The sequence below is a fragment of the Jaculus jaculus genome, chromosome 6 (genome assembly GCF_020740685.1).
Source record: "Jaculus jaculus isolate mJacJac1 chromosome 6, mJacJac1.mat.Y.cur, whole genome shotgun sequence".
NCBI classification, from domain to species: domain Eukaryota; kingdom Metazoa; phylum Chordata; class Mammalia; order Rodentia; family Dipodidae; genus Jaculus; species Jaculus jaculus.
Window position 1 is genome coordinate 132,532,176 of NC_059107.1, and position 10,499 is coordinate 132,542,674.

A 10,499-nucleotide genomic window follows, 5' to 3' on the forward strand; every position below is an offset into this window, starting at 1 on the left:
TGTTAGTGCTACAAGTTGGGACATTATACACAATGACATTGCTTCTCCCCCATAACTGGCTGCTGCCTCCACAATGCACGACCCACAATCCCAACAGGGATAACCTGCATCCCCAATGAGGAGGGCCCCTTCAGAAAAGGGGCAAGGATGAGGGAAAGGATGGTACCAACTTGTGTTGTTTTCATACTAAGTATGTCCATAACTAATAAACATAAATTTTTAAAAATTTGAGCAGGATAAATATAGCCACATGTTGCAGTCAGGTTCACATTGTTGGCAGAAAACACCCAGCCAAGAGCAGCTTGTGGGGAAAAAAAGGTTTATTCTGGCTTACAGACTTGAGAGGAAACTCCATGATGGCAGGGAAAAGTAATGGCATGAGCAGAGAGTAGACATCACCTCCTGGCCAACATCAGGTGGACAACTGAACAGGAGAGTGTGCCAAACACTGGCAAAGGGAAGCTGGTTATAACACCCATAAGTCTGTCCCCAACAGAACACTGCCTTCAGGAGGCTTCAATTCTAAAACTGCCACCAGCTGAGGACCTAACATTCAAATCACAGAAGTTTATAGGGAACACCTGAATCAAACCACCATACCACATCTAGTTTTTTTGAAAGAGGCTTATTAAATACCTACTCCATGTGTTTGAGATAAGAAGATGAGCATGATGTGGTCCCCACACTTTGAAGCAAATATTCTAAGAGGGAATGAGAAACAAGATTAAGTGCCTGTGAAACAATGCAGAATGATGGATATAGAGGAGGCCCTGAAACCAGGATCCTGGTAGGGAAAGTGAGGCACCCACTTTGAGGCCCAAATCTGTTTGTTTTTGTTTTTGCTTTTCATGGTAGGGTCTCATTCTAGCTCAGGCTGATCAGGAATTCACTATGTAGTCTCAGGGTGGCCTTGAACTCTCAGTGATCCTCCTACCTCTGCTTCTTAAGTGCTAGGATTAAAAGTGTGCACCATCACACCTGGTTTGAGGCCCAAATTTGAAGGGATATCAAAAAATCAGCAACCAATTGATATTATTTCAACAAAAATAGTATCAGCCTTACTGAGTTTTGCCTTTTGGCTCAAGCTTGAATGTGGGTCAAAAGACAATTACTGCTGGGCATAGTGGAACACACCTTTAATCCCAGCACTTGGGAGGCAGAAGAGGATGGCTATGAGTTTGAGGCCAGTTTGCAATTACATAGTGAATTTAGTTCGGCCTGGATTAGAGTGAGACTCTACCTCAAAAAACCAGAATAAATAAATGACAATAACTGAGAATATATTTAACATTTAAAAATATTTTATTTATTTATTTATTTGAGAGAGGGAAAAAGAGTGTGAGAAAATGGGTGTACCAAGGGCCTTTAACCACTGCAAATGAACTCCAGATGCATTCACCACCTTGTACATCTGGCTTACATGGGTACTGGGGAGTTGAACCTGGGTCCTTAGGTTTGCCAGGCAAGCACCTTAGCCACTAAGCCATCTCCCCAGCCCTTATTTAACATTTTGATATTTGTTGATCATGGATTGTTTTCTCATTTATTTTGAATGTTTAAAATGTTGCATTAAAATATTGTTTCTCAGCTGGGCATGATGGTGCATGCCTTTAATCCCAGCAGTCAGGAAGCAGAAGTAGGAGGATCACCAAGAGTTTGAGGTCAACCAGAGACTACATAGTGAATTCCAGGTAAACCTAGGCTTGAGTGAGACTCTACCTTGAAAAAGCGAAAAGAAAAAAAAAAAATTTCTCTATTGGGGATTTTCAAAGTCTAAATTACATATATATCAACACAAATAATAAAGTGTATTTACTATTTCTAAGACACAGCTATCCTGGTATATAGCTATAATCCAGCCCATAGGAGGCTGAGGCAGGAGAATTGCGACTTTGAAGCCAGTCTGGGCTGCATAGTGAGAACTTCCTTTTCTTACACATGCACATAAAATAAACAAAAAAACAACAACGAGAAAAAAAAAATCCACAAAAAAAAATATAAATAAAAGCAGGTTTTTAGATGTACGGTCTCAGTCTAACTCAGGCTGACCTAGATTTTACTATGTGGTCTCAGGGTGGCCTTGAACTCATGGTGATCCTCCTACTTCTGCCTCCCAAGTGCTGGGATTAAAGGCATGTGCCACCATGCCTGGCTCAAAGCAGATTTTAAAACTGCATTGACTGACTCCACCCAAATAACATTGTGTTTTTGGTTCTTCTTCCCCTCAAATTCTGCACCTTGGGAAGTGGCTTAACCCACATCTCTAGGAGCTCCTCACAGAGGCAGAGATGAGGAGGGGAGGGAAAGGGGAATTCTTAGTGTGGACTCTCAAAGCTGCAAAGTTTCCTGGGTCTGCTTCCAAGATGTGGGTAGAGCAGCTCTGTCTCATATGTTTGGCTGACATTTAGGAGATGTGTATTTTTTTGTATTCCTTGCTTAGAGGAATGAGATTGTTGCAGTTACCTTTTCCTTGCTGCTACAAAGCACCCAACCAAAATTAGCTGATGGAAGCAAAGTTGTTTATTTTGGCTTATCATCTTGAGGGGAAGCTCCGTGATGGCAGGGGAAAGCATGGCATGAGCAGAGGCTGGACATCACCTCTGCCATAGCAGGTGGAAAACAGTAGCAAAAGTGAGCCAAACATTGGCAAGGGAAAGCTGGCTGTAACATCCATAAGCCCACCCCTAGCAACACACCTCCTCCAGCAATGCTCTAATTCCCAAATTCCCATGAACTGGGGATCAAGCAGTTAGAGCACATGAGTTTACTGGGGACACTCAATCCAAACCACCATGGAGGTCTTCAAGCTTACGCAATGTTTGAAATATTTTTATAATTGTGGCAAAAGACAAGATCCAAATATGTAAGGCTCACTGCCTGCACCACGGGGCTTAAGCATGGTAGTTGGGAGGAGCAAGTGAATAGAAACAAGGCATGGGATTAGAAGAGGTGTTTCAGGAACAAGCTGTCCCTTTAACAATGGGATGAGTTCAGAGCTCAGTTGTCTGCTTCCTTCCCAAACTTCCTCTTCAGAATGGTCAGCAAACCCATTTGACAGACATGTTTGATCATTTTCCTTGACCAAATGGCCTGCATCCAGCTCTTTGCCCATAATAGAAAGGGACCAAAAAGATGATTCATTTTGGGCTGGAGATATGGCTTAGCAGTTAAGCACTTGCCCGTGAAGCTTAAGGACCCCGGTTCGAGCCTCGGTTCCCCAGGTCCCACATTAGTCAGATGCACAAGGGAGCACACGCATCTGGAGTTCGTTTGCAGAGGCTGGAAGCCCTGGCGCGCCCATTCTCTCTCTCTCCCTCTATCTGTCTTTCTCTCTGTGTCTGTCGCTCTCAAATAAAAAAAATAATAAAAAAAAGATGATTCATTTTAAAATTTCTCTACCACAAGTCTACTTTCCTTTGACAGTAGCTTAAGAAGAAGATCAGAATCAGAGAAAGATACTAACTTAAAATTATTCTTAAAATTGAATTCATCCAGCCAGATGTGTCTGGAGACTATCTTCTCATTTCTGTGCACAGAGCCAGGCAGTGTGGAATGGGTGGAATACATGGGGCAGCACCAGCTCAGGACAGTCTTCTAAGTGAAAATAAAAGCGCACATAATAGGCCATGTCCACAGTTGGCTAATTCTTGACTCCAAATGCATACTGTAGGCTTACTTGGTTTTCACAAGCTGCCTTTTCAGATTTGGAAAAATTTTTTCTAGCAAGTATACTCAATAGTCTTCTGAATGAAGAGATTTTCATTTCCTGAATCCCTTCTATTGGTAGCAGAGAAGATGTGTATATGGACAAGTGCTTAAGATGACAAGGGAGTTTAGGAAAGTACTGGAAGGCAAGTCTATGAATAAAGGTTTCAAGATCAGATTCAAACATTAGTGAGAACTTTTCAGAAAAAGTCTTATAAGGTCAAACTTTGTGAAGAACATGCAAAATTTGACTCTCTGGAGACTTCTCCCAAGTATTTCTGAAATATTCTTTGCTGGGCATGGTGGCGTGCGCCTTTAGTCCCAGCACTCAGGAGGCAGAGGTAGGAGGATTGCTTTGAGTTCAAGACCACCCTGAGACTACATAGTGAATTCCAGGTCAGCCTGGGCCAGAGTGAGACCCTACCTTGAAAAAACAACAAAAAGTAATAATAATAAAATAAACGAAATATTCTTTGGTGGTGACGGTGGTTGTGGCATTTGTAGAAACTGAGAAACTACATAATATGCGAACCAAAAAATTTAAAGCAGGTTTTTAAAATATTCATTGAGGGGCTGGAGGGGGGTGCTTAGTGGTTAAGGCATTTGCCTGCAAAGCCAAAGGGCCCAGGTTCGATTTCCTAGGACTAAACCAATATGTATTGACTGGCATCTCCAAAGCTACATATGAGTACAGGAGTAAGAATGGCTGAGAATGGACTCTGAGCTGGAGAGCTTGTCAACCTCCCTATAATAGGAAAGCCAAGAACCTAGACTGAGGATGTTATATAACTGGTGGATCATATTCCTCAAGACCCTGGGTTTGGTTTAACAATGAATGAGAAGAACCAGAGACAGTAAGTGAAGACAACTCTTCTGGAGTTCTGTTGGAGGGAGAAAGGAGATGAGTCTGTAGGTGAAAGTGGAAATGGGGCCACAGGAGAAACCTTGTTGTTTAAGTTGGATGCAGAGGTTTAGTATTACTCACTCTGGTATTTTCAAATATAGTTTTTGTTTGATTCTCATCTATCTTCCTGTCAGCAGTTCCCCTTTCTCCCCCAGTGTCCCTTCTCCCCCAGTGTCCCTTCCCCTTCTGTTTACATGTCCCATCACCCTTCCATCACCTTCTTCAGCTCATCTCTTTGTACTTGCTTTTCATTTCCATTCTACCATTATAGGTTTTCTTTATATGTTCCCTGTATATACATATTTATAGACATCACCAGCTAGGACTGCATTTTACAGACAACATGCTATTCTTATCTTTCTGAGTTTGAGTCACTTCACTTAATATAATTCTTTCCAGATCCACCCATCTTCCAATAACCTTTATACTTCCATAGTGCTCAATAGATTTCCACTGCGTATACATGGACCATTTTCATTATTCATTTATCTGTCAGTGAGCATCTAGGCTGTTTCTATTTCTTAGCTGTTATAAATAGAGCTGCAATAAACATGGATGTGCAGGTATCTCTAGTAGAGTGTGGAGTCCTTAGGGTATATTCCAGGAGTGGTACAGGTGAATTACTTGGGAGTTTATCTATTTTTAAAGAGGGGGAAGGTTAGAGATGTTTATAGGCTAATGAAAATGGTCCACAGGAAAGAGGAGAAAATTGATATGCAGGGAAGAGAACAGAAATTTTCTGGAGCAGTGTCCTTAGGTCAAGGAAGGTGGGATCTCAGCCAAAGAGAACCCAGTTCTGACACCACGGCATGGAGACAGGGCATGGCTACAGACATGGGCAGGAAAGTAGATGTAGTGGGGGATTGTGAAAATTTCCAGTAATGCCTGCTTTCTCACAGAAAAAGGAAGCAATGCTTTCAACTGGGAGTGGGAAACCTGACAGAGTAGAAGAATGTGTTGCCTAAGGAAATGTGATATGATCACTGGGAAGTATGGAGGAGATGAGCAGGCATTACTTTAAAATAGGGACGGAAAACATACATGATCTTTCACTTGGCCACACTGCATCTGGGAATTTCTCTGAAGGAAATAATCAAGGAACTTTGGCAGGATGTTCACTGGCAGGACTTTCTATAAGAGCAAAATGCAAAATATTAGAAGTAATTGACCATATTGTACAATGAATTAATCACCGCAGTCTTGCCATTGTATGCCTCAAAAGCTATCAAACACAAGTTTGTAATCTAAGTTACTCAGGAGACTGAGACAATAGGATCACAAGTTTAAGGCCTATCTGGCCTACAGAGTGAGTTGAATGCCAGCCTAGGTAACTTAGTAAGAACTTGTCTCAAAATAAAAAGGAAAAAGACAGCTAAGTTATAGCTCATTAGTAGAATGTTTGCCTAGTATGTGTGAGGTCCTGGTTTTATTTTTATTTATTTATTTATTTATTTTGCAAGGGGAGGGGGGAAGGAGGGACAGAGAAAGAATGGGCATGCCTAAACCAGGTGTGGTGGCGCACGCCTTTAATCCCAGCACTCAGGAGGCAGAGGTAGGTGGACTGCCGTGAGTTCAAGGCAACCCTTGAGACTACATAGTGAGTTCCAGGTCAGCCTAGACTAGAGTAAGACCCTACCTCAAAAAAACAAAAAGAAAAAAAAAAAAAAAAAAAGAATGGGCATGCCAGGGCCTCTAGCCACTGCAAATGAACTTCAGTTGCATGTGCCGCCTTGTGCATCCGGCTTTATGTGAGTACTGAAGAGTCAAACCATGGTCCTTAGGCTTTGTAGGCAAGCATCTTAACCACTAAGCTTCTGCCCCAGTATAGGAAAAAACAAACAAACAAACAAACAAACAAACAAACAAAAAAAAAACAGAGCTATGACTGCATAATTAGAAGAAAACAAATTTTGTAAGTATTTACATGTTTAAAATTGATAACCCTTTGCAGAATGCATTATGAATTGTCCATATTTTCTATTGTCTATATTTTTATGATTTTTCTGTAATAAGAATGAGAAATTAAAGAAATATTTTTATTTGTTTATTTGAGGGAGAAAGAGAGAGAGTGAGTGTATCGGCACGCCAGGGCCCCCTGCCACTGCAAAAGAACTCCAGAAACATGTGCCACTTTGTGCATCTGGGTTTACGTGGGTACTGGGGAATTGAACCTGGGACAGCAGGCTTTGCAAGCAAGTGCCTTTAACTGCTGAGCCACCTCTCCAGCTCAGAATGAGAAATTTATAATGAGAAAACAAACACTAAAAACCTGCTCAATATTTTTGTACCCTGGGTAACATGGTTTTGGGAGCTCATACTCACAGCATAACTTCGTCACATGCCGCCTCAGCCCACACTAAGCCAAAGTAGCTGGTCAATGGCATGATGTGGCCACATTGTCACCAGCCACATGCTCACCACTAAAACCAGCTGGCAAAAATAATTTCATATTTTATATGTGTACTAATTTATTTAAAAATACTTCAGCCAGACATTGTGGTTCACCCATGTCATTCCAGCACTTGGGAAGCTGAGGCAGGAATATTGACATAAATTCCTGTCCAGCTTTGGTTACATAATGAGTTCCAGGTCAGGATGGACTACAGAGGGAAGCCTGTCTCAAAGCACCAGCCAAGTAAACAAACATCCGAATACAGGCATCAACTCTAATCAACAGCTACAGGGGAGACCAGACTTAAGTCAACTCTTTCCATTTGATTAGTTCGGAACAGCAGAGGATACTTAGTACAAGGAGATGTTAGAAATAACATTTTAGAGGAGAAGTTATGAGTTATTGGGTGAAATAAGAGTTGCAAGGACACAAATTGGCTAAGGCCAACATCCCATGCCCATTCAGGTATGGGGTCTCTTAGACCTGGGTCCTTACAGTCCTTGGTGCTTTTTCTTGTTTGGCCCAACTTAAATATGGCCTGAAAATCCTGCTATGGGCATATGGACAAGGCTGGTTCTGATAGGCCTTTGCTGAAAGGTGTGAATGCCAAGAGAGCAGCTATAGTTAAGTCTGTCCATGCCTGCCTCTTGCTAACAAGAGCTATTGGGTTTGCTCTATTTGTTGGGAGACTAATTTGTATCAGCTAGTTTAGATCCCAGCTGCTTTGGATCTATTGCAACTATTGGTTTGTTATAGGAGACTACCAAAATGTATCAGAAAGAACCTTATAACTATCTGTTGGCTAGATGGGTTTAGCCTTTTACTCCAAGTAAAAATGATAATATTCTTTGAGAAATACTATGGACATTCTCAGTAGCGTATAAAGTAGATGTGATGACTGGATGTGGAGGCACAAGCTTGTAATCCCAGCATTTAGAAGTGGACGCAGGAAGATCAGGAGTTCCAGGCCGGTCTTGATAACATAGGACGGGAGAAGCTAGCCTGGACTACAGGAGAGACCTCATCTTAAAAAACAAAATCTAGGGCTGGAGAGATGGCTTAGCGGTTAAGTGCTTGCCTATGAAGCCTAAGGACCCCGGTTCGAGGCTCGGTTCTCCAGGTCCCACGTTAGCCAGATGCACAAGGGGGTGCACGCGTCTGGAGTTCGTTTGCAGTGGCTGGAGGCTCTGGCGCGCCCATTCTCTCTCTCTCCCTCTATCTGTCTTTCTTTCTGTCTGTCACTCTCAAATAAATAAATAAAAAATGAACAAAAAACAAAATCTAGCTGGACATGGTGGTGCACACCTTTAAGCATAGCACTTGGGAGGCAGAGGTAGGAGGACTGCTGTGAGTTCAAGGCCGCCCTGAGACTACAGAGTAAATTCCAGGTCAGCATGGGGCTAGAGCAAGACCCTACCTCAAAAAAAGTGGAGTGGGGGCTAGAGAGATGGCTTAGCAGTGCTTGCCTGTGAAACCTAAGGACCCCAGTTTGAGGCTCGATTCCCCTGGATCCACATTTGCCAGATGCACAAGGGGGGGCATGCATCCAGAGTTCATTTGTAGTGGCTGGAGACCCTGGGGCACCCATTCTCTCTCCCTCTCCCTCTCTCTCTGTCACTCTCAAATAACTACATAAATATAAACAAAACCCCCCCAAAATCTAAATAAACAGCCCTAATAAATTAATCAATGATCAATCAATCAAGAAGATGAAAATCAGAGAATTTTGCTACTTTTATTGTTCTGTTGCATGCAATTTGATTTAAAATAGTCACGAGTAGGACTAGAGGTCTCTGACAGTTTTCTTGGGCATAAGATTTCACTTCACTCCAGTGAGAGAAGGGGTCAGAACTGGGAGCAAAGAGACAAGGGGAGGGAGAAGCAAAGTCTGGGAATCCTGGGCTGAGGACAGGAGCTGAGAAGGAAGCTCGGAAAGGGTGAGAGGAAGGTGTGAGGGAAACTCTAAACCAAGGGAAGGGAGGAGGACTGCTTGCACCTTAAAGTAGGAGAGCGGCAAAGAGAGCAGAGCAGAGCATGCTGGGGCAGGGTGGGGCAGCAGGAGAAGAGGGAGATGGTGCTGCAAGGGGTGCTGGGAAGGAGCCTGCTGTAGCCAGGCTGGCTGGACCCCCTGTTGAACTTCCCCTGTTGGGGAAGTAAGACTTTTAGGGTCTCAGTCACTATCACAGGAGGTAGTTCCAGAGCCTACAGCATGGCTGGTTCTGAGGAGGGGAGAAAGAGATGGGAAGAGGTGACCCGCAGATTCTTACAAAAATGTGTGCCAAGAAAAAGAAAAGAAAAATGTGATGACACCCTTGACTATATCTTGTTTAACCCCGTTGAGGCCCTGGCTCCTGCTGCTCCCCTCCCCCACCCCCACGCACAGGGGATGTTCAGTGTCCTATGGAAGGCCATCTGCAGAATGCCACTTCCCTGGGAGACAACTGCCCCCCCATGACCCCCATTTCCAACACCAAGTGGGCACTTCAGTGATGTTCTCCCAACTTACACACTATTAATGGGGTCACACTAGACACATTTAGAGGTTAAAATTAAGAAATCCTCAGGGTTGGGTTAGGGGTATCTGCATATGGATGCCTGGCTATGTGAATAAGCCATGGAAAAGCGACCTAGAGTAAACTCACAGTGTGAGATTGCACAAACGTGTTTTCTAATCTGTTTAACAGCAAACTTGGTACTTCCTGAATGTGTCAACCCCAGCACACCCTTTTCTAGTAGAAGAGAGAAAAAAATTATATTTTTCTTCCCACTCATAACCAAGGAAATGATTAAGCTGTGAAATCTGTTAGCCCCACTGCTACTGTACTTCCCTGGGCTGTTGTTTTCACACTGTTCCTTTTCTTTTTTCTTGTACAAGACTGGAGCAAAAGCAACTCTTATGTTTGTAACAGCGGCACTTAGCCTCCTGTTTATTATATTAACTACATCTTCCTGGCTTTGGCCAGAGATCAAAGTGAACGTCACCAATAATGGGGCAAATTAACATTATATGACCTCTGCTATGACACCCTGAGAAGCACGGCACAGATCGGTGACACGTCTGACCAAATGCAGGTACATAAGGACATTTCACACAAACTGAAATTTTGCAAATTAACTGGAGTCAAATCTTGAAATATGTGAGGTCATGAAGTGAAAATGATTGACGAATTCGTGCAGAAGGATGTGGCATCATGAACAAACCTAGCACATGATCTTGGGTAGCCACCCAGAAGCAAAAGAAAAATATTTTCCATACACATTGGAATATTGGGTGAATGTGAACAAGATGGGTGGGGCAAGTGGTGATATCAGATGGTGACACTGTCTAAGTATCTACTTCCTGCTTTTGATCACCAGACTGTGGTTATGTAGGATGTCCTTGTCTTTTATAGATTGATATTGACATTGGGCTGGAACATCACGTCTCCAACTTGCAATCCTCTCAAGAAGATGGCAGAGTACAGATAGACTGTAGATAGTCATGAAGCAAAAGTGACT